The sequence below is a fragment of the Apodemus sylvaticus genome, chromosome 16, assembly GCF_947179515.1.
Source record: "Apodemus sylvaticus chromosome 16, mApoSyl1.1, whole genome shotgun sequence".
Lineage (NCBI taxonomy): Eukaryota > Metazoa > Chordata > Mammalia > Rodentia > Muridae > Apodemus > Apodemus sylvaticus.
The window spans coordinates 71,139,608-71,164,245 of NC_067487.1; positions in this window are offsets into that span (position 1 = coordinate 71,139,608).

The window sequence follows — 24,638 nt, forward strand, 5'->3', positions numbered from 1 at the left end:
AGTGAGCATCAGAGGATATAAAGGCTGTTGAAACATAGGTTGCTATGTTTCCTCTCTAAGAATTTCTGGGTCAGTTGGTCTGTGTGGGACTTGAGAGTCTGAACTTCTGACAATTTCTCTTGTAGCACTGGTCCTGAGATCATTTCTGGAGAGCCACTCATGTATAACCCCAAAGATGCCCATTTTCCCTCAAAATCAATAAAGTATTAACTCAGAACAAATTTTCCACACTAATTCAACTTGAAGCAAGTTTGGCCTTTATGAATATCTGGAGGAAATGACTCTGCAGTTTTTCCTATTTCTTTGTGAAAATATTCCTTATTCTAGGTAAGTTCCAAGTTACTAATCCAAGCCAGATCATCAAACATAACTGTAAAGACAAGGATATTTGGAAAATGTGATAAAATACTCACACACACCATTTGTCTAGTGAATACCAACAATCTTCCTTGAAAAGCATTCACAGCTCCAAGTACAGAAATGAAACACCATTTGATAATGTACAAATGAGAAATACTGAGAGAAGAACATCAAACACTGGAGAGGTTTGTTTTTAAGAACTACCTGGGTGGCACTGTTCCCTCGCCCTGCTCGCATCCTGGATGAAGTCAAAGTCACTGTGTGAAGCAGTCAAAATAAATATTAGCAAGATAAGAAGGAAGGAAATAACAAGAAAAGATTTATGTAAATAACTGCTATGTCGTGACTTGCAATTCCATGGCTGTTTTTAAGAACTATAGAAATAGTTTCAGCTCTCCCTCCATTACAACAAAAGAGAAAGAGAGAGAGAGATTTCTAGTGTAAATATAAATCACCACCATTTACTTCCACGGCACAGTTTGCAGAGATTTACTGTGCCAGACAACTGTTTTAGATCCATGGAAGCTGTTTAGGAGACAGATATGTACAACAGAACTTGAGAAATGCATGCAATCACTTCAGTGTGGTCTCTGTGGATGCTTTTCCTTCATGAGACTATTTCCTAGAGAGGAAAAAAATCTTCCTTATAATAGATTTTAATGCCTTTTGTTACAGACCTCTTTGCTCAAAGTCTAAAGCAGGGAGTTCAGTTTTCATGGCAGTAGTCCTCTTCAGATAGGCCAATAAGAGCCATTAAAGAATTTATAATTTAAGGTGAACGGGCATGATTATGAGTCTCAATGTGCTAAGTGCCGAAGAGCATTTTAAACAGGAGAAGACTGACAGGCCTGTCAGCGGTAATGCATGTGCATTCGCATCTGACCTAAAAGCCCTTTCAACATCTACAAGGACAAAAAGGGAAGAAAAAAATCAGCAAAAGAAAGGTTGTCTTGAGATGAAAGATTAATGACATAGGAAAGCCTGCTTCCATCAGGATAGACTTATGGCCTTGAATCTCCACTCTAGTTGCAATCCAGAATTTGACTCTTTGGAATAAGATGTCTTTGGGTTTTTATTTTATTTTATTTTTTTTAGGTCTCTCTCCGTGTGTGTGTGTGTGTGTGTGTGTGTGTGTGTGTGTGTGTGTGTGTGTGCATGCATGCATTTGTGTGTGTGTGTGTACATGCGTGCGTGCATGTGTGTGTGTGTATGTGTGTGTGTGTGTGTGTGTGTGTGTGTGTGTGTGTGTGTGTGAGAGAGAGAGAGAGAGAGAGAGAGAGAGAGAGAGAGAGAGAGAGAGAGAGAGAGAGAGAGAAGTGCTAAAGTTGGTGTACAGGGCACAATACAGCTTATCTTTCCCACTGCTGTGACCCCCGCACCGACTGTGTCACAGATGAAGACTCAACTACCTGTCAGCTTGGATAGATATCTTCTTTTAAAGACTTTTTTCTCTAGATTCTTTCTGATCTGGTTTGTGTTCTTAATCATTTCTTGGGATAATTTCATTAGGTTAATAATGTTCAATTTCTCTTTACAAAGTTTGGATTCTTAAAGCTCAAAATATTTTTGAGTAACTTTTGACTTATTCTCTTATTCAGTGTGTAAGTCTATACATGAAAGTAATAAATAGACCTATCAAAGGGATGTGCAAACTGGAGAAAGAATTGAAAATGCCTTGTTTGTATTTATGTTCTGGTGTTTTCTGTCATTTGTGTAATATAGATTCTCAAAACTTGATTCAGTGTTGAAGGAGATCCTCTTAATGGATAGTACTACAAAGGTACTTAAATTGATCAAATGAAGGTGCCTTTGTAAAAAGGAAAGTTTTGAGGTAATTTTACAGTTTTTACAGATGTGCTTAAGTCCAGTCTCAGCTGCAATTAACATAAGAAGAGCTATCTTGAAGCTATTTACAGAATGAAATGTCTCTAGGGGTTAGTAAATTGCATGCTTTTGAGGCAATTCCCTTCAGAAAAAGCATTGATACCTTACTATGAAATCTCTTGGACATCTCCCATTGAAACTAAAGAGACTTTCATAAGCGACATAATGACTACATGTCAAAGATAGTGTGATACACTGTGAGTCTTCAAAGGAATCAAAGGAGTCTACACACTTTCTTTCTTCTGAACACATGTAGCATAAAATTAGCCAACAAAGACATTTGAAAATATACTTTCTTTTGCTAAGGTGGGTAATTAATTTCAGCATCACAACCGTAGACTATCCCATCTCTATTTTGTCAGCAAAGAAGAAAGTTCCACGAAAATATAAAACTATTTTAAAAAACATTTCAAACTTGCATGAAATACAGTTTATTCTTATATAGCATATGCTGGATAATATATAACATGGCTTGAATTTTAAAATCTAGCTTCTATTCCCTCCTAGACACATTTAGTCCTTTCTTAAAGAATATGTTTATTTATTTGACTCATGTGGGTGCCTGAGTGTAAGCACATACATCACCTGCATGCAGATGCCAGTGGAGGTGAGAAGCTGTTAATCCCCATGGAACTAGAGTTGCAAGCAGTTATGAACCTCTTGATATGGATGCTGTGAGCTAATCCCTGCTCCTCTGCAAAAAGAGCAAGTGCTCTTAACTGCTGCTCTACTTCTCTCTCTGTAAAGTCTTAACTAAAATTGGCGGCTCTTAAGTCAGGCATTAAACAATACTTCTCACCACAGTGTGCATTGTGGTTTATGAAATTTGTGCCTCATGTTTATTATAATACAGATGTTATATGTTCTTGTGGAAGAAACATGATCATGGAATCTTCCACACTATATGTAGGAGAAAAACTAACAAAGAATCTTAGTGTGTGCTTCTAGGAAAGTGTCAATCCAAAGCTGGGAAAAGACAAATTCACATATGCAGATAAATATCTCTTTCACTGAAGCTTATGGAATTCTAAATATCCTCCATGCATTTGTCTAGTACAATGTGTTGTCCTGTGCATCTTTAGTCTACCTTTCTAAAGTATATGTACACTGCTGTCACAGATGTTCTTGGGTACTTTGTACTTTTTGCTGGCTTATTGAACTTGAAAATTAGGAAAGGACTAGTGACCTGGAAAAGGACCTGCTCAAAACCTGAATTAAAAATATTTTTAGTGAACTCCTTTTGATTATAAACATTATTATATACATAATAGAAACAAAAATTAATCATGATATGTTATTTTGGGGACTGAATTCAAAATAGAATTATGTTAGTTTCCTTGCATTATCAAATGGTCCTATTGAGAAGCTAGAGGCAATGATATGGCCCAAGGGGCAGAGGCAATTCCTGCCAAACCTAAGAACCTGAGTTTAGTTCCCAGAACCCATGGAGTGGAAGGAGAGAATTGATTCCTGTAAGTTGTCCTCCGGTCTTCACATGGAAGTACATACACATTCCCACACACATACAACCAATAAACAATTGTTAAAGAACATTTATAAAAAACCAAAATAGATGCAAAAATAATATATAATTTTAAGTTCCATTTTTTATGTTTTATTGGGGGCGTTGGGTTTTAAAGTACATTCAAAGCTATGTTCTTCCCTACTGTTAACAGGAACATCACCAGCACACAGGATTACACTGATTACCATTTCCCAACTGGGAAAGGGATGTTCAAAGTACTCAAGTGACAAATTAGCAGAAAAAAATTCTGATAACACCAAGTCTATAATTTATATTATCCAACCTCAGTACAATGTTTGTGTTATGTAGATTCGTGTTATAACAAGACATGGAAATACTTTCAAAGGAACTCATCTTCAAATAGCTATAAACAGACATTGATTTCCTATGACTCCCATACTTGGCAAGAGTCAAAGTCTAGATTCTGCTTTCGAATATCTATGCCATTCATTACCACATCCCCTCCTTTGGGACTTGAAAGACCTCCTCCCTTAATCCAACAGCCAGATGATAATAAAGGCCTGGCTAAGTAGGAGTCTTGGATGACTCTCTTCCTGCCCTCTATCAGCAATGTCTTCAGAATGGTTGTGGCTACTACAAACTGGCTATCCAACACTCAAAAATCACCTTCAGTTTCACATGGTCTCAGTAATATGCAAATAAGTCAAAACCCAGTTAGCACTGTAAGTATGCTACTGTCCCAAACTGCTTGGTTCCTTTTCTTTCTTATTAGTTTGCTTCGAAAAGAAAAATTACTTTATAATGAAATATAAAAGTAAAGAAAGATGTCCATCTCTCTTTTTTCTTAAAATGTATTTTATGTATATGAGTGCTCTATGCACCCGTGCATGCTGGAAGAGGGCACCAGATTATATTACAGATGGTTGTGAGCTACCATGTGGTTGCTGGGAATTGAACTCAGGACCTCTAGAAGAACAGTCAGTGAGTGCTCTTAACCACTGAGCCATCTCTCCAGCTCCAGATGTGGAACTCTTGCTATTGATAATGAACTTAAGCAATTCGCAATACATTAAACATGACTGGTGCATGTCAACTAGATTAGATAGCTGAGGTAGGCTGTCCTCTTCACTGTTCACTCCCCACAGTTGACACCAGTCATTAACAGTTCAAAGATGAACAAAGAGTAGCTGCTCAAGGGAAAGAAATGTTTCTAAATTCAACTCAGTTAAACTAAACTTTCTTGATGCTTTCCAAAGTATGGGCTCTTTGCTAAGTACTATTTATCCAAATATGGAAAGGAAGGCTCCTGGAAGACCAATGTGCTAGCAACTTTAAAATGACTTTTTTTCTTTTGTTTCCTAACTCATTTCCAGAGATTGTATCCCTAAAAACTTAACAAGCTGAGCCTCAAGTCCTAGAAAGAAATAGATAAATTATGTATATTAGTAATAATTTGGAAGGTGAAAAGGGACATAGAGAAGGAGAGGTTGGGTATATTTGGAAACAATTTTTAAAGGGGGAGGGGATATCTTATAGGGTCTAACCCCAAGACCAATAACTGATGAGAGAAAATTAACCTCATCCTGGCATGAGTCTCTGATTGGTTATTTAATGCAGAGTGGTCATTTCTGAACTCACATGCACATAACAACAAAATTGGGCTAGGCAGGCCATGTATGTGTAGTGTGTGTGTGTGTGTGTGTGTGTGTGTGTGTATGTGTGTGTGTGTGTGTGTGTGTATGCATGTGTGTGTGTGTGTGTGGTGTGTGTGTGTATGTGTGTGTGTAGAGAGAGAGAGAGAGACAGAGACAGAGACAGAGAGACAGAGAGAGACTGTGTGTGTATAACAATAATAACCAAAGCAAAAGGTGGCGAGGGGGTGTGGAGAGGGGTGTGGCAAGTGGACCGGGAAGAAGGGATATGTTAGAGGGAAGAATAGAAGAGTAGAACTGACATTCTTATGTTTTAATTAGAAATATATATATAAAAAAATAAAAAGTGTAACTCAGAGACTTAAGAATAGATAGTAGTAAAAGAGGAAGACTTCAGAGAAAGAAACCCAGAAAGAAAAAAGGCTACAGATGGAACTCTGTGGGAGAGCATTGTTATCATAGTGCTGAAGTAAAGAAAACCAAAAGTATAGTTTCAGCAGCCAAGGGAGGACTCGCCAAGATGGACTTTCCACCTATATCACTGCTGTATTCTGTCCTTTCAAATGTGAAAGAAAGAGCGAATGATATTGGGTAGGGGAAGTAGGGAAAGAGGAAAGTGTTGTGTGGTTGACACTGGCGGGTTTACTGTTGACTGCAGGCAACACCACATGAGAACATGGACAGGGCTAGACTTTACCTTCCTGGCTATAGAAAATATATTCAGTAGATGTTTCTAATTTTGACCATGGTAGTGTGAACGAGAGAGCACAGTTCACAATGGGTGTCTCTAAGTATTTTTCTGAGCATAATTTATAAAATAAAAAGTGCCAGTTGCCTGGGAGATTCATTATCCTCTGTTGAGAGAAGTGTGATCTGCGAAACTATTAGTTTTCATTTTGCAAGCACTCATTGCAATCTGATAGTTGAAAATATTTGGATGTGTGTGTGGGTATGTAAAAAATAGGAACAGTGGCTGTCATTTGAGTAGTGAAACTGTTAAAAAATTAACTTAAAAATCTGGGAGGAGTTTGTGGAAGGAGAAAGAATATAATCAAAATATATTGCTGATATTTTTTGCAATAAAAATTAAATTTAAAACAAGTGTTATATTTCTGATATTTTTGCACAGAGCATATTTCACTCTTTTAATTATCAATAAAACTACAGTTTAAGTAGATTATAAAAATGGTTAGGATTATAAAAATGCTAGATTATAAAATGCTTAGGAAATTTTATTTTGCTGTATTGACCCATATTTACTCGATTTTATATGTGCTCAAATAAATTCATACAATTAAGTTTTCTTGTCAAAACAGTTAATCACACAGAGGTAAGCATAGACCAGGAATATTTCCCTGTGTGTTTATTTAAATAGATGAAGGAAGGAAAAAAAAAACCGGCACACTAAAGCAGCTTTCATTGTGTTGGGATTAAAATGTATTAGTCTTATTGGAAATATATGGAACATCAGCTATGGTTTAATTTTTCCCTCTACGGGTGTGGAAGGAAACTGGCAAAATGTAATCCTCACATTACCTGTCTTTGAGCCATAATATTGCCTTCAGGGGATAGTGGGTGGGTACACTTTGCTTGCTTTTCTTAGTAATGTCCTTTGTTCACGCTGATGAATGAATCACCTTTCATGCTGTCACCTGGACGTAGAACACTGGATGGGTTCTGCAAAATGAGTTCTTCCTCCGATGAACTGAAATGTCCTTTTTTTTTTCCAGTTTGAAGTATGAAGAGGATTTAGTAGAAGATGTGAAATTCTTCCACAAAAGGCTTTAATTAGCAAGAGACAATGTCATAGCTTTGAACCCTGCTGAGAATCTAGTCCCTTCTGACCCCTGGGGGTATTAAGAGTCTTCTTAGTTACTATGCAGGGAACTAAAGCCTTTCCATTAGTGGTTTTCAGCTCCTTCTGGCTAAGAGCAATTAAGGAAGGGGGCGGGGGGAGGAAACTGGTAGAAGAGGAGAGAGGCAGAGAGAGCATGTGTGTGTGTGTGTGTGTGTGTGTGTGTGTGTGTGTGCGCGTGCGTGCGCATGCACATGAATTGCAGCAGGTCAAGGAAATACACAGTCTCAGAGATTTGTGATCTATTCACTGTCTTTGGAATAGATATTTCATTCAAACAATTGTCATAGCATTCACATAATTGAAAATAATAGTAATTAATATGGGCATGTAAATAATAAAAGCATAAAATGGAACTTTCTAGTTTTTCAATGTGAAAACATCCCTGTTTCAAAAACAACACAACTAATAAAAGAGCTGGTTGTTGTGATATATGATATGCAGTGAGGGTCCAGGCCAAGGAACACTGATATGACCTTCCTCAAGCAACTGAAGCATCCAGAAATCTATCTTGTTGTGTAGATATTTGGAGAGGTACAGAGATTTTAAGAATTTAAGTTGCAATAATTAAAACGCCAATTTTCTTTTTTTCTGGGTCTACTTTACTAATGTATGCAATGCAAAGAAAATCTAAAAGAATCCAGACAGAAAATTTGAAGGAATGAGTTAAGTTTGTACTTTTCAGATACCATTAGTTTGGAGCAGATTATTTCCAATAGTCTGAATAAACAATGATTTTAGGTCAGGACAATATTTTGCTGTATAGTTGAGCTTGGCTTTCAACTCCCATTCATCCTGCCTCGGCCTGCTGAGTACTTTGATTTGTAGGCACGCACCAACACATCCAGCTAAGTAAATCATCTTCTACTGTACACATGTGATGTATGCAAAGGGTGATTTTTTTTTCAGATTTTAGTGTGTTTCGGATTCTTTTCATTTTCCCCAGCTTTATCAAATCACAAAGAACAGTGGGTCAGCAGACTGTCAGTGAGGTTGTCCCATTGTGAAGCTGGATTAAGTGACCGCCAAGGCATGGTGACTGACTAAGGGAAGTCTAAGCATGTCTGGAAGCAAGGGTCAAGTAATAATACTCATCTCACTTATCTCCTGCTTTTCTCTAAGCTGACTTCATTTTATCGTGGACACTTTCCCTGACTTCTGGAAGTTCTAAGTTGATTCTTACTTCTGGAGCCCCCACTCCAGCAGATGGACACTACCCCACATCTCCATCACTTCTGAGTTGGGTGCTACTTAGTTTGTGTCTTCTTCCCATATCTTAGCCAATCACTATAGTCCAAAGGATAAGATATGATATGAACCATATGTCTACTTCAAAGAAGACTACATTTTTATATAATAATTTATATAAGCAAAAGCAAAAGAGAACATGCATATTCCCAAAGGAAATTGATGACCTTTACCAAAGAAAGAAACTGTTACTGGGTCAACAAAAGCAAAAATATTAAAAACTCCTTCATTTGGGGTGTTTTTCAGATCCTGAGTTCATGGGGATTCTAGCAACCCAAGAATAGAATATAGTGATACAAACAGGAGACCTTACCAGTGTCCACAGAGACTATCCATCCATTTTCATTCTGTGCTGATAGAATATAGACATCTTGATTCAAATGTGGGAAAGGAAACCAAATAGAATAATAGAATTTCCTATCAAAGACTAATGACCAGGCATTAGGGGAACACTCATAGCATTAACACAAAGAATTTTTAATATGTATAGAGCCATACTGCCTCTTTAAAATTATATGACACTTTAGTCATCCGTGAACTTTACATTGGAGTTATTCTGTAGACCAGATAACGGTTCTTTGATTTAGATGCTAAATATATTTCTAAACAGATCTAATTTCCCTCCTCCTGTCTCTGAAACCTTAGTCATCCACAGAAAATGCAATTAATAAATGTGTTCGCTAAGAATATTCATTTTGTAGTTAGACTTCCAGGCTTCACACCCTCGCACCAATAAAAACAAACGAAAATACTTTCAATAGCTTTCCAGTTGTGTGGCCTTGGCAAAGCTAATTAATTTTTATAAGTTTTCATTCCTCACCTTTAAAATGAAAACTAAAGCAGTGCCTACCTCACAGGCTGATGTTTTAATAGCCTATTGTTTCTAAGGGATTGATGACTGCAGCATATAGCAATTTTTTGATAAATGTCAGCTACTATTATGGATCGTACTTGAAGGCTCTCAATTCAATTTGAAGGACAAGGTTAAGAACGACCTTTTCCAAAGGAGTCAGGGCAAAGGAAGAACAGTGTGATTCCTTGTCTTCAGACCTCCAGGCACATTTTCTGAGCAGTGGACACAAGGGCTATCACTTGTTCTGTTTGTATTTATTTTAATCCAGCCACCATCAGAATGTCCTGCTATTTTCATCTGCAGCCATTAGCCAACAAGTCTGCTAGCTTTCACCTGTGCATTCCTACATGTAGGCACACATGCCTTCCTCACGTCATGACTGGAAGGCTCCATAACTTCCCACCAATCTCAAGCAGCTCATACTGTGATCATCTTGAATCTTCCCAACCTACCTTGTATTGATTTCCACTAATCTACATTGAAAAACTCAGCTGAGCCGATTTATGCAAAAGTTTCATTGAAATCGAGAATTGCATGCACACTAAAACTTTCCTCCAGTTTTAAAAAGCCCTGGCAAGCAGGCATACTTCACTCTGTCATATCACAACATGTTCCACACCCACTCTCTTCTTCTGATACCCTTATACTCTTGGGGAAAGGTCATTCTGAAGTTGGCCCTTCAAAATGAATTTATAGTTTCTAAGTGAGATTATAAAGATATACTTTTCAAAAACCAGTTTTATTACTGAGGAATTCTGTTGCAGTTTCTATGGAAGTAATATTTCAGCTTCATGATATTATGTTGTATTTCCTTATATGCTTCCATTCAGGAGGTTCATATCCAGGGCAGCTAATACTCACTTTTTCATACTGAATGAGGCAATGAGTGTAAAATTGTTACTGTAAAGATTTTATTAACTCTTTACATCCTTGGTTCTCCTTCATGGTATGTTCAAATAAAATATTATTTTTTTAACTGCTTGAAATTTAGATATTTAAGTAGTGACTGTGACTGAACTTTACATTTTTAAAATAATTTTTATTTCATTTATGTATTTGAGTGTGTGTACAGATGTGCACTTGCAACAGGATGGACATGTGGTGGTCACTGGTAGTGAAGAGTTCTCTCCTTGACCTGTGGACTTAGAATAGAACTCAGGTCCTCAGACTTAGATCCACTTTCCTTTTTGAGATGTATTCTTGCTATGGTGTCCAGAATGGATTCACATTTGGTACCTTTCTGTCATTTGTTCTGGGTTTAGAGGCATGAGCCACTGTGGGCCTGTGTACCGGAGGCTTTCCACAGAGATCTCTGGCCTGGCCAGGTGCAACATCTCAGGCGAAGGGGAGAAGAGTGTGAGCAGGAAGGGAGAGCCAGCACTCTCCTCATTTCCAAAGCTGATATTTAATATAAACTGTGTTTTTTATGTTATATTTCATTAATTAAACTCAAAATTGAAACAAAAAAATATATTTTCTGATCTCTAGAAAATTGAGATTATCTGAATTGGATTATCTGAATTCCCAAAAGAAGAGAACTGTAAAATTGCAAGTCTATTTATTGGTAGAGGTAAATAATGATTAAAAACCTCACGAAGTTCAGAAGTTCAGTCTTTGGTCTGTTCTGCTTACTAATCTTTTTCATGGAAAGAGCCTGGTGGTACTTGGATTTAGTGTAACAAACAAGACACTAATACACATTTTTATAGAACACAGGTCGATAGGGGCCTATCAGAGGTGTATCTGGTTCTAGGTGAAGTAGATATCCAGTCTATCACAAAACTTAACTGGATTGATTTTCTAGTCTGAATGAGAATTATTATAATTTTCATGGCTAAAATATTTTTAAATACTCTTAGATCATAAACTAACTTAATCCTTTGACAAACTGTTGAAGACACAATTAGATTTGTTTATAATATAAATTTTAGGCATGCAACAATGTTATTTGGTAAACTTGATTTTTCCTTTAGTAAGATAGTGCTATTTAGATATTAAATGTTTTTGTGTGCCCCCCTATAGAGGAGATGGATGATAGGTTATTTCTCCACCAACAAAGAAATGAGCCAATTTAAGAAAAATTAGATTAAATTAGATTAGATTAGATTCAAAGCAGTTTTATTGGGAAGCTGCTTTCAGGTTGGAAAATTCATTGGTCCCAAGGACCAAGGCCAGGGAAGTCCCCAATGGGGAAAGTGGGTGATGTATGGGAGGAGAGAGAGAGAAAGAAGAAAAAGAGGAAGGGAAAGGGGAAAGGAGAAAGAGAAGGAGGAGGAGGAAGAGGGGAAGGGGAAGAAGGAGGGGGGAAAGGGAGAGGGAGGGAGAAAGGGGAGAGGGGAGGGGAAAGGGGGGAGTGGAGAAAGGGAGGGGGAGGAGAAGAACAAGAAAAACAAGAAGAAGAAGAAGAAGAAGAAGAAGAAGAAGAAGAAGAAGAAGAAGAAGAAGAGGAGGAGGAGGAGGAGGAGGAGGAGGAGGAGGAGGAGGAGGAGGAGGAGGAGGAGGAGGAGGAGGAGGAGGAAGAGGAGGAGGAGGAGGAGGAGGAGGAAGAGGAGGAGGAGGAGGAGGAGGAGGAAGAGGAGGAGGAGGAGGAGGAGGAGGAAGAGGAGGAGGAGGAGGAGGAGGAGGAGGAGGAGGAGGAGGAGGAGGAGGAAGAGGAGGAGGAGGAGGAGGAGGAGGAAGAGGAGGAGGAGGAGGAGGAGGAGGAGGAGGAGGAGGAGGAAGAGGAGGAGGAGGAGGAGGAGGAGGAGGAAGAGGAGGAGGAGGAGGAAGAGGAGGAGGAGGAGGAGAACAAAAATATGGATTATTTAGGGAAGATCCTCTGGGAGAAGAGCAACCCAGCCCCTGGACTGGAAAGTTCCTGGTTTGGGCAGAGTCTGCCTGGTATTAACTGAGGGGTGCTGGAAGAACCTGGGGGACAGGCAGCTTTGATGTGTAATCATCAGTCTTCAGTCCTTTGTCCTGCATCCAAAACCAAACAGCAGACATTCTTCTTTACCTTGGGGCGTGGTGAAAGTGGTGAAAGGACAGACTGTCTCATCATTTCCTGTTTCCTTTCTCTGCATTTCCATGTGGTAACTAATCAGAATTAAGTTTTTTCCTTTAAAATATAGCATGATTCGCTGACACAATGATCCCTGAATAATGCAAACTGAAATGCTGAAGCATATTTTCAGATCACCATCTTGAAGTGAACGTTAAGAAATAAGAAATGTCAACGTGTGACAGAGGAGATGGCTGTGTCAGCATAGTGCTTACCATGCAAGGATGAGAACACGCAACATCTATGTAAAAGTCGTGTGTAAGGTGATGCCTGGCTGCAATCCCAGTGTTGGGGATGTGAAGACAGGGAGATCCTGTGACTTTTGCTGGGCAACTAAGCAGTCTAGTGAAGTCATCAAGCACTGGGTTCAGTGAGAGATTCTATCCCAAAAGTAAGGTGGCAAACAGTAGAGGAAGATTGCTTATGTCAATCAACCTTTAGCATCCACAGGCACACACACACACACAAACACACACACACACACACACACACACACACAGGTCGTGGTGATGAGCATATTCTGAGAACAGATTAAGTGCTATTTATGATAATATGGTATAGAAATCTGTGAATCTGCTCTCTGTTTCAAGACCATACTGTCTAGCTACATAATTAGATAATAGCTCAGACAGTCCTCCATTTTCCACCATAGTCACCATGGTACCTGTGGCAATAATTGCTTCTCTGTCACTACTACTTTTCATAATCTAGACCAATAACTAGTCTGAGTAAAAACAACTTAGAACTTGTACTGCCTGAACATGTATGCTGAATAGAACTGGTGTCAATCTGGGCTGGGACTTACAGTCTATGGCACCCTCAAGACTATCCTGCTTTCTCCTGAGCATGAATGAAGGGCTCCTGCAGACAAGCAGAGACTCTGTCTCAGCCCAGTCCTGCTATGAGAAACACTGATAGAGCTCTAAGCAACCTTTAATTATCTATGAATTTTATCTACTTCGGAAATTTTACCTGTTTATCTTATCTCTTTACCTTAAGACATAAAAATGTGTCCATGCACATTGTGCAGAGATTTCCATTTCTACATTCTTCCTGTCTCAGGAAAGAGAAGACACTGGCACCAAAGAGCCACTGGTACCCAAGCCCTCTGTCTCCAAGGCCTTTCTGTTAAACACCCATTAGTTAAACACCCTCCTTCCCCTGTTAACTTATCCTCACCTGAAACTTGAGGTTAAAACCTGCTGTTTATATTACTTCATATAAATGATCCATGATTACCCAGAGACAGGTACACAGAAGATTTAAAACTATGTCCTTAAAGGTCTAAATATCGTCTAAATCAATATTTACATCTTTAAATTAGACCCAAGAACTTTAAGTCATCCATGTGATGGTTTACTCATAGTTTCATAGTTAAGATAAATCTTTAAAATAATTTTTATATATGAAGAAGTTTCATGCCATGAGTTATAAATATTCATCATAATTATATATCATAATTAAAATTCTTACTTCAGATCTTCCTCATTTATATATTGAGAAGAGGCTCAGTGGTCTTCAAGAGTCTGAGAAGTAGTTTTATAGCCACATAGAAGCTAGTAAATAAATCTTTAGGGGGCTAGAGAGATGACCCGGTGATTGAGAGCTTTGAATGCTCTTCCAGAGGTCCTGAGTCCAATTCCCAGCAACCTCATGGTGGCTCACAACCATCTGTAATGGGCACCTGATGCTACCTTCTGATATGTCTGAAGACAGTTACAGTATACTTATAAACATGAAATAAATAAATAAATCTTTAATTATTTTTATTTTGTCTGTGGGGATGTTTGTCTGCTTGTTTCTATGTACAGTACATGTAGAATACAGAAGAGTGCATTAGAACCCTTGGAACTGTAGTTATATGTTGCTGTGAGCTACCATGTAAGTACTGAGAACTGAACCCAGGTAGCAATGTTCTTTTATATATATATATATATATATATATATATATATATATATATATATATATTTTTTTTTATTCGATATATTTTTTATTTACATTTCAAATGATTTCCCCTTTTCTAGCCCCCCACTCCCCGAAAGTCCCGTAAGCCCCCTTCTCTCCCCCTGTCCTCCCACCCACCCCTTCCCACTTCCCCATTCTGGTTTTTCCGAATACTGCTTCACTGAGTCTTTCCAGAACAAGGGGCCACTCCTCCTTTCTTCTTGTACCTCATTTGATGTGTGGATTATGTCTTGGGTATTCCAGTTTTCTAGGTTAATATCCACTTATTAGTGAGTGCATACCATGAGTCACCTTTTGAGTCTGGGTTGCCTCACTTAGTAGGATGTTCTCCAGCTCCATCCATTTGCCTAAGAATTTCATGAATTCATTGTTTCTAATGGCTGAATAGTACTCCATTGTGTAGATATATCACATTTTTTGCATCCACTCTTCTGTTGAGGTAGCAATGTTCTTAACTGCCAAGTCACCTCTTCAGCCTCTACCATGTAGATGCTTTCAAAATATAGTCTGTGACAATATAGTTGCAGTGTCACTGTGAGTTATTAGTATGTGTTAGTGTTGGTTGCTTGAGATTTGGTCTACATGATGTCCAGGCTAGTCTTGACTTTACTATGTCACTGAGGCTGGATTTGAACTCCCAATCCTCTGTACTGCTGGATTATAGTCATATTCCATCATGTTCTACCCTTGCTAGTGGATTTTAACAAGTTAATCACTTCTTCGTTAAAATTCAAATCAAAAGTGCCTATTTGTTGATTCAGCCTCTGAGATTCCATATGTCTTATAACATGGGCATGTTTTCATTCTTACAGAAAATACTTCTTCATTCTGATCAGTCTCACCCACTGGCATTTCCTTTTATTCATTACTCAGACAAGATAAATCATATGTCCTATCTCACATATTGTTTTGATGGGAAGTGTCTTATTTCTATGGGTTCAAACAAGACACTATGGAATACCTTAACCTGCATGGCTAAGATTCTGTGCTGAGAACGATCATGTGTGTCATTCATATATACTGATTTGCTTTCTATGTGGAACTACTCTTTTCAAGTAATCATCACAAATCTGTGGTGGGCCCATTGGCAAGCTGTGTAAGTACTTATGCTTCCTTCTAAAACCTTGGACCCAAGTGAAGGCTGGGTTCCACAGGGGCAGCCAGGATGGGCACATTTAGCATCCTCTTGCAGCTCTGGCTCACTCCTTCCTGTCTGAGTTTCTAAGCAACATGTGCTTTAATCATTCCAGCTCACTGACTCATGAAACGTAAACAAAAAGGTGATAATTGGTTAGAAGGGCATAGTCCTTTCTTGCAAGTTGAATGTGTCTTCCTGCTAGAATTTCACTCTCAGAAAAGGCATGTAACACCTGACACTTGAGTTTGCCTTGGTTCAGTTTTCCTCAAGCTTGATACTGGTGGCTTCAGATTCATAATATTTTGCTTGGATTTTCAACTCTATTCAAATCTGCATAACTTCTATAACCAGCTGAGACAAACCAGATGAAGAATTTCAGCCACATCTACTCATCATGTCAATTTATTTCTATTTCTTTCCTTTTTTTCTTTTTTCTTCTTGGTTTCTGGTTCCCCATCTGTGTGGCTTACTTCCTGTGAGGCCAGATTTAGAAATGGGTGGGAAACTATTGCCTAACTAAACGAGGAGTGTTAATCATTTCCCCTTAATAGAAGTAACATTTTTATTGCTGCTTTACTGATGGAATCTTTTCCCGGGGCAAGAAACAATAACAAAATCCCTCCTACATACCTGTCTCAAAAGAATTCTAATCTGTCTGGGAGGCAGCCACCCCTGAAGGATGCTTAGGTTGTTCTCAGAAGGTTGGCACGCTTGGGGATATGCTAAAGTTATGCAGCAGTCTAAGTAACTTCCCAGTCATTCACAGAGACACTGGATTTGGACTTCAAGCATTTGGGGTTCTGGTCCTGGTCTGCATTTTGTCAGGTGTGACTTTATAGCAGGCAACATTTATTTAAATTCACCTAGCCTTTTATATTAATTCTGGAGAATGCCTGCAATGTTGTAATTTGCAGACTAACTTAAACCAAGGCACAGAGTGGGCCAGTGAGCAGCTGGAGTCCACACAGCTAGCTGTTTGCAGAGCCAGATGCTAGCCTCAGGTTTTCTTTTCCTGTCTCAGATTCTACTGCTGTCTACAGTACAAGGGTATTTTTCCATGACTGGGTTTGTGTTTTGATTTATTTTAATCTGAAAAATAAGGTGATTGAGCTAAACCTCAAAAACCCCTTTGAACTCGAATACCCTATGATCTTATAATGGAGTGTTATCCTCAAATTTGGGGAGAATACAATTTGGTTCAGTTCAGCCCAAACAATACACATATTTATAAAATAAAGTTGAGAAGCAGTGGGCCAGGAGTGGTAAGAGATTAAGGGTCTGGTATTAATCTGGGAAAGCTTCCGGACTAAAAGGGTTTCATCTGGTACAGGCAGGAAGAGCTGTGATGTTGGCTGGCAGATGGGAGGGACTCAACTCAAGCCTCTTCAGAACTCTAGTAATGCAGCTTGCAGAGGATTCAAAAGGAAAGGCCATTAGCAGGGCCTCCTGATGGCGTGATAGGGTCTCGGGATGAAGCATCTTGCTGAAGAAAATGAAAACGGGCCTCTCACTCAGAACCCTTCCTTTCTTGGGAATTCATACCTTTTGACTGACTGATTGCCTGACTGAGGTGAACTGAGTGGCAGAGTTGCTTTGAAGCTTTCCGTTAACAAGCTGTAATTGAGAAACTGTCCAGAGATTCAAATGCATGGAAAACCATGAAAGAATAATGTCTCTATGTTTCTGAGCTTGCCAAAATACAGTTTCCTTTTTCCTGTGCCCTTCCTCCCTCTTTGAATTCATAACATTTACATCAAGATGCATTATATTTTCTAACTGTTCATAATTAATACTTAGCATGTTTTTCCCAGGAGGTTGATATTGAAGCAATTGTTGACACTGTATCTTTTCTAGTGTGCTAGGTTTAAAGCACCCATATTGAAAAATCATCTCTCTTTTTCCCTCAGTTTGAGACATTTTTAAGAAGGGAATTCTAAGACTTGCAGGGTCACTGTGGGTGAGATAGCTGAAGAAGTGCATGCAGGCTAGGGAACTGGAGTAGAATTCTACACAGGGAGCTCTTTCTGCTCCTTTCCTCTGACATGGAGCTAATGGTCTGCATTAAGTGCGGCTTAGAAAATGCAATCTTTGAACCTAGAAAAACAGTTATATCCAGAGACTGTAAAGATCCTTCAGTCAGTGAACTATGGGCTTGAGTTCAGGCTCTCATCCATGTAGAAAAAAATGTGTCAAGGTAGCATGTGCTTGTAATCCCACTACCAGGGACACTGGAACAACCCATCTCCTGGGTTCTCTGTCTTATCCCAAGACTGACCTCAGGCCAACAAACATACATTTATTCGTGTGCATATGCACACACTGCACCATACACATGAAGACACAGACATAGGTGAAGAAGCATGCACAATCATGCACCCACCTATCCTATACATGCACCTACTCATACATGTACACACCCATGCATGTACACACATCAGCAAATAAATAAAATAAAAATTATTGTATCTCCTAATATGCCAAAACCTATAGCTAGACACTTTCTCTGTATGATCTTTAATTTTTACAGTACCTCTTTAAAATAGAGATTTCAAAGTCAAGTGGCTCATTTATATGCCACACGAGGGCTGTAGCACTGGTCAGCTTGACCCAAATGCTCTGCTTCTTCCAACCTACACCTCTAAGAGACATGTATGGGTAATTAAATATTGGAGGTATTTAAACAAGTTAAAGACATGATACAACTATGTTGGCATATCTTTAGTCATGTACACTCACATGAAATTTGCCACAAAGCGTAACGGCTCCAGGTAATTTCTTCCCATTCCCCAGAAGGAAATTTCTACCTTTGGGGTAATGGATTAATGGGTTAGGATTTAAGGAATAAATGTGCTTGTAAATATATATATATATATATATATATATGTGTGTGTGTGTGTGTGTGTGTGTGTGTGTGTGTTTATATCATATGTATTTATAATCTTGATATATATAAAAGCACTCGCAAAATATATGTGTATATATAAATATATACACATACATACAGACAGACAGACACATAGCAAGAGACTTAAAGGTGCTGATTAAACAGACCCTTTTTTTTTTTTAAAGAAATACAGGCAACCCTGTGGTCAGGAATTATTGGGATGTGCAGAGTCCATTTGTACTCAGTAATTGTCACCTCAGAAGCTGGAGATGGTTGCATCATTGCCACCTACATTTGGTCAAGTAAGTTTGCTGTCAAAATCCCCATTTGTGGAGCTGATTTACTTGATCTTGGAAAGGAAGAAAAAGTCAGAACATAATATGGGGGAAAGAAGAAATCCAAGCAAACATCCTGGTTTCTTGCCCACTTCCAAAAATATTCCTTTTCTTTTCTCACCATTACATGAAATGAGAAGCTGTAAGTGTAACAGAAAAATTAAAAAAGATGCACAAGCCCAGAGGGGTCAAGGTGGGACCGACAGGAAAGGGACAGGGACAAGAGAGGATAAAGAGAAGTGAGCAGGATTGGAATGCCTTATAGACATATGAAATGGTCATGAAACCCACTATCATGTATAGTTAATATGTACTAATAAAAAAGATGAAAGAGAATTAGATGACTCAGTCACATAACACATGAATTCTAACTTTCCCTGAATTTATTTTGCCCAAAGAGGAAAAATACAACAGCCTAAGGCAAAGTAGTTACAAGTTGTAAATTTTCTACAGGAAAATGAGAAGCTACAAAGCAGAGGGTGGCTGGCAATTTTCATGGAAGAACTGATAGAACTACAGACACATAGATAGGTCTGTGTAGATGATTCTCCATCTCAGCTTCCCAGGTGGTAGCCTTGTTTTAGAAATAAATTTCAAGAAGAAAACAAATACATTTACATTTAAACATGTACTCAGGGATACAAGGAAGATATTACATTGTTCTCCTTTGGTAGTTCATTGGTACAATTTTTCAGAATTTGAATGTTTTTAAAGAAAGCTTGGTGGTTGATAACTCCAACTTCATAGGATATTTAAGTTTTTACTATGTGAGAACTCTGCTTTGCGCTTCTTAAAGGATCCACACACTGCAGATAGAGGTATTATAGAATAGATCTGTAGTCTTATGCAAAAGAATGAGGTGTCTAGAAGTCATAGGAAAGTGTTCATTTCACTTTATTTGAGAGAAAATTATAAATGCCACAGGAATGAAAGACAAAGTTTAAGAATGCTGAATTTCTTTTTCTTTTAAGTATATTTATTCACTTTACATCCCAATATCAGCTCCCCTCTTCTCAGTAACTCCTCATGCAGAGAAGGGGGAACTCCCCCCCACCAGAGTATCTTAGAGAATTTCCTTATCATGTAAGGAAATTAGGAGACCATAAAGGACAACTTTCTTCATGCCCTGCCTTCAGGATGTAATTGTTGTATGTTTTTAGGGTGAGAATTGTTCCTGGGTTTTTTAAGGCAGAAAGACTGTACCAGCAGCATTAGAGCGTACAGACAAGTAGTGTGACTCTTGATGAGCTCAGAACCACTCCTCAGCAACCGCGGTTTTTAATCAAAAACACTAAGAAATGTTTTCCTTTTTATTCTTTTTATAAATGCCACCTCCGTGACTGTTCCCCACGGGTACTCAGAAGTTCTCAGCTGTGAAACGATTCTGGTGGTTCAGTGTTTGGAGACCATAGCTGAGGGGCCAGGTCAGTAGACAATATCACATCTCATCAACAATCGCTGTAACATCTCATTTCTGGGGCTGCCAGGGGGCTTCCTTTCCTTCCCTCACGTCTGTCTGTTTGCTTCTGTAGCTATGCGCTTACTCTTTCTAAAAAAGCTAGTAAGTCCTTAAGGTATTAAGTTATAGTTTTAAAAAATGCATTTTATTTGTTTCATGTCTTTGTAACTATAATGGAGTGTCCTTTTACTTTTTTTTTTTTTTTACCATTGATAAACTTTGTCCTAAAGGAAGACATTAAACAAATAAAAATTCATTTTTATTAAGATACCCATGGATTTTCCACTCCTTCTCAATAAGTTTATTTTTAAAAAGAAATAACACAGAGAACAAGAATCAGAAAGGTATTTTAAAAAAAAATCAACATTTAATTATAAAATTTTCCCCAGTGAAGCAGCTCAGTGGCATTTTCCTCATAGAAAGCGGTCCAAAGACAGATTTTAAATGTCCCTAACATTGGCCTCTGCCCTCCCTCCCTCTCAGGAAGAGAACGTGTCTATTTGATGCTTCCCTGGAAATATATTGAGGGACAAAATAATTATATTCTTTGTTAATTGATAACAAGCTACAGAAGTAAATGATGTGTGCCGAGCTTGGTTCATTCTTTCAAAAGCATTTGCCATGAATTTTCTTAATGCTTTAAAACACTCCCCAGGAAGCTCAACTACCTGGTCTGCAACAAGTATTTAAAACTGAATTATCACTAAATTTCCCCATTAGCAGTGCATTTTATTTTATAAAAAGCACTATGTCTTCATTTCCTGGCCTGGGTTAGGAAGCACATACTCAAGCCCAAGAGCCTGATTTCTTCTTATCAACAGCTCCCCAACAAAACGAGTGTGTCTTCATAGCACAACGATTTAAGGCCTGATGGCTAATCTGCTCTCGGATATTTTTTTAAATACAAAAAGAAATTCCACAGAATTCTTTTCAAGTAGGATGGTGGAAGTCTTCAGGAAACAAATTCATGGATGCTTGAAGTTGAAGTTTTACAGAGTATGTTGTAAGATGAAGCACAAAAATGCATATGAAGTAACAAAATCTCATCATTCCACAGTCGGTTCCCTTTCTCCTACAGTCAGCAGTAAAGTTGTGGGAGGACCACAACTTACTACACTGTGAGTGGAACCTAATAAATACCTTTTTCCTTTTCATGTTTAATTTCAAAGCAGGTGGCAGGGAGCAGATGGGAAACGAGGCATTTGCACCAAAGCCCAAGACAAAGAAAGGAAAGTCACATTTTCTAATATATGAAGAAAATTAAAGATGGTTTTCATAGGGTTTTCCAGACCATTGTGAATACTGTGTAGTGAGAATATCAAGTCTCACCTATGGAAAAAGAGAGCTGTCATTGTTATTTCCCTAAATTAAAAGTTTTATTCTAACCATTTTTAGTGAATATTTTCTCATTCTATACACTTACCATTCAGGCTTACATTATGTATATTATCTACTTATGCTTATAGAAATTGAGGCATTAGTGGTATCTTTTTATGTGCCTGGAATAGACATTTCAAATGATATATATTTTAAGACATTTAAAGTTTGTCAGGGATCATGTCTTTAATGTACAAAGATGAGATGAGTGATCCATTCCCTTTACATATTTTCCATGTGGTAGTGTTATTTTACCTGACAGATAGAAGCACTTGCCACCCCTTTGGATTCACATGGGAAAATCAGTCTTGAATTATGCATGCTATTCAACATAATCAGGAATGCTTCTATCCCATAGACTATGATCATCCCATTATTAAGTAACTTGTAAAGCATCAGAATGTGGCTGGTGTGCTATAAGGAGATTGAATGACAGGGCTTTAACAGGCAGAAATAGCATGGTGTCATTTCAGAAAAATAGGCATGCATGTACAAGACTGGAGCATGTATGAACATAAACCTCAGATCACACTCATCTGGTGGCTAGGGTGTAGGACTCATTCATGCTTGGTAGGCATCTATTGGCACAAGTATTGATGTTCTGATGAAGGCACAGTGGTCAGGCTCTCGGGATGGGTTTTTTTAATGCTCTTGGGGTTGACAACTGGAAACCAAATGCCAAGAAGTTGAGGGAAGGCAAGTACTGCCTACAGCTGGCAAATGAGTGCTGTTGGAACCAAAATTATTAATGTATGGTGGCTGCCAGACTTCCTATTCTCTTATTACTTTCAACAGTAGTCTAACTTTCCATACCATTTCCAGCCTTTCTCCACCAACTTAGAAGAATCCTGTCTTGTCAGATCTCCTGTTTAGACTCTCATAGTTGAGAATGTAAAATAAGCAGAGATTAAACTCCTGTTCCACACTGTTGCTGCATGCCAATGATCTTCAAAAAACAATCAATCTACACACCAAAGACCTTTGCCCTCAAAATTATCCTAAAGATAGCTGACCCTGTTCCAGGAACTAGCTCACCACATTCTTGACACATCTGATGACTAGCCCAATGTTTAACTATACAATGCCCCAAGGATGTTTGCTCCAGATAGTCTCTAACCTTCCTTAAGGCATAAACTAATGCCTGACTTGCTCATTCCTGTTCCGTGCATGATTTGTCCTCCACTCCTTGCCTTGTGATTTTTCCCCTTTAAATACCCCTGACTTCAGTTGCTCAGGGTCCCACAGAGTTCTCTACCCCTGTGCAGTGTACGACTGTGGACCTCAGAGCCTCTGGAATAAAAATCCTCTTGCTAATTGCATCAAGACCGTTTCTCGCAAGTGATATGGGTGTTGCCTTCCAAGGCATGGGGTGCTGGGGCGCCCTCGTTTGTTTTGTTTTTTTTTTCTGAGTCTTACAAGGTCAGTTCTAAAATCCAACTCAAATACTATCTTATCAGGTCTCCTGAAGGGAACACAAGGCATGGAATAGTTCCCCTTAATTTTGCACTCTCTTTGGTCAATGGGAAGCAAACCTTGCCTCCTTAGGTAGGATTAACAGCAGAAGGGTCACCTCCTGCCTTAGTCTTTCCAGGTATGGAAAGGCAGAAGGGATGAGAAACAGCATCACAATTCTCTGTGTACTGTATAGTATGCACTTTAGTGACAAATATACCACACTGATAGTCCAGTTTGCATTCTTTTTGTGCTGATGCACGAATATCAGAAAGATCAATGTATGCAGGGTCACACGGTTAGCAAATGGTCGCAATCCAGGTTTGTTTGGATTGCACGGGTGTGCTTTATCCATTTCTCTAACTCTGAGGCTACAATTATTTTTAGCAGCCAAGAGATATTAATTTGAGCTGTGAGAAGTTCGTGAACTCTGAATCCTTGCTGCAGCCCTGTAAAACCTAATTTAGCACTCAATACTTCATATGACATGGCATCATTGTTAAGAGCTCTAGAGACAAGCAGATCTTGCTTCCCTACCTGTTATTCCTGTCACTAGCTTACTGGGCTTCTATAAACAAGCTCCTCTCAGGATCAGAGTTTTTTTTTTTTTCATTTGCAAAATGAAGAGCTGAGAAATGCAAAATGCAAGTGTAAACCAAAGGTAGAATTCTTGGCCATGATAAGGGATTTATAAATCATTGTTAACACTACATCACTTTATACTGACTTCTTTTTCCAATGAATTACAGCCAGCAAATGAAAATAGGCATATAATATCTCTTGAAGACAGAAAGACTAAAATTCATACAGTGTTTATAACACACAACAGTGATGTATACACAGCAACACCTTTCCCCCAAATCTGCATGTTCGACTTCTTCCAATTATAATGAAGGGCCAAGAATCAGGATGGGCAAGAAGCATCTCTTTGGATTGGAAAAATATGTCTTTAGCAGCTGTATGACTCTCTGTTACCTATTTCTGGGGTCTCGCTGTTATACTGACAATATTACATACACCGAAAAGCTTTCCTCACTCTCACTATTGGGTTTCCTCACAACAAATAATATATCTTGATAATTATAGATAGGATAGGAAACCAAGGCTTTAAGAAAATATTTTGCATTGGTTAACAGGGATGTTAATCAACATTCCAGAAAACCTGAGCTTTTAAATCACAGTCAACATGAGTTTATAAGTACTATGTCTTAAAAATTAGTTGGTTACATTTAAGATTGGTTTCTAGAAATTAGAGGGATCTTTTTCATTTAAGGGTTGAATTCTTTTCTTGAATATAGCAACTAACTAAACCAAGATTTTATTTGACAAAATAATTAAAATTAGTAATGAACATATATTTATTTTCTTGTTTCCTCATGAATTTACTTGTTAATATTCCCAAAATGTAGATTTGAAATACATTACTAACAAATGTAAACGTCAGAAACTCAATTGTAATTCCAATGGATTCAAAGAGACTTAAACTTTCATACAAATGATATTAATATCTGTGATGAAAATTCAGAATATTTTTAGATGCTCTTAGTCACAAATAGAAAAAAAAAATCCTGAAAATGGCTTAAACAGTAGGGAGATTATTGCTCATAGCTGAAGAGCATGAGAAAAGAGAAGCTTCCCGGCAGGTGTCC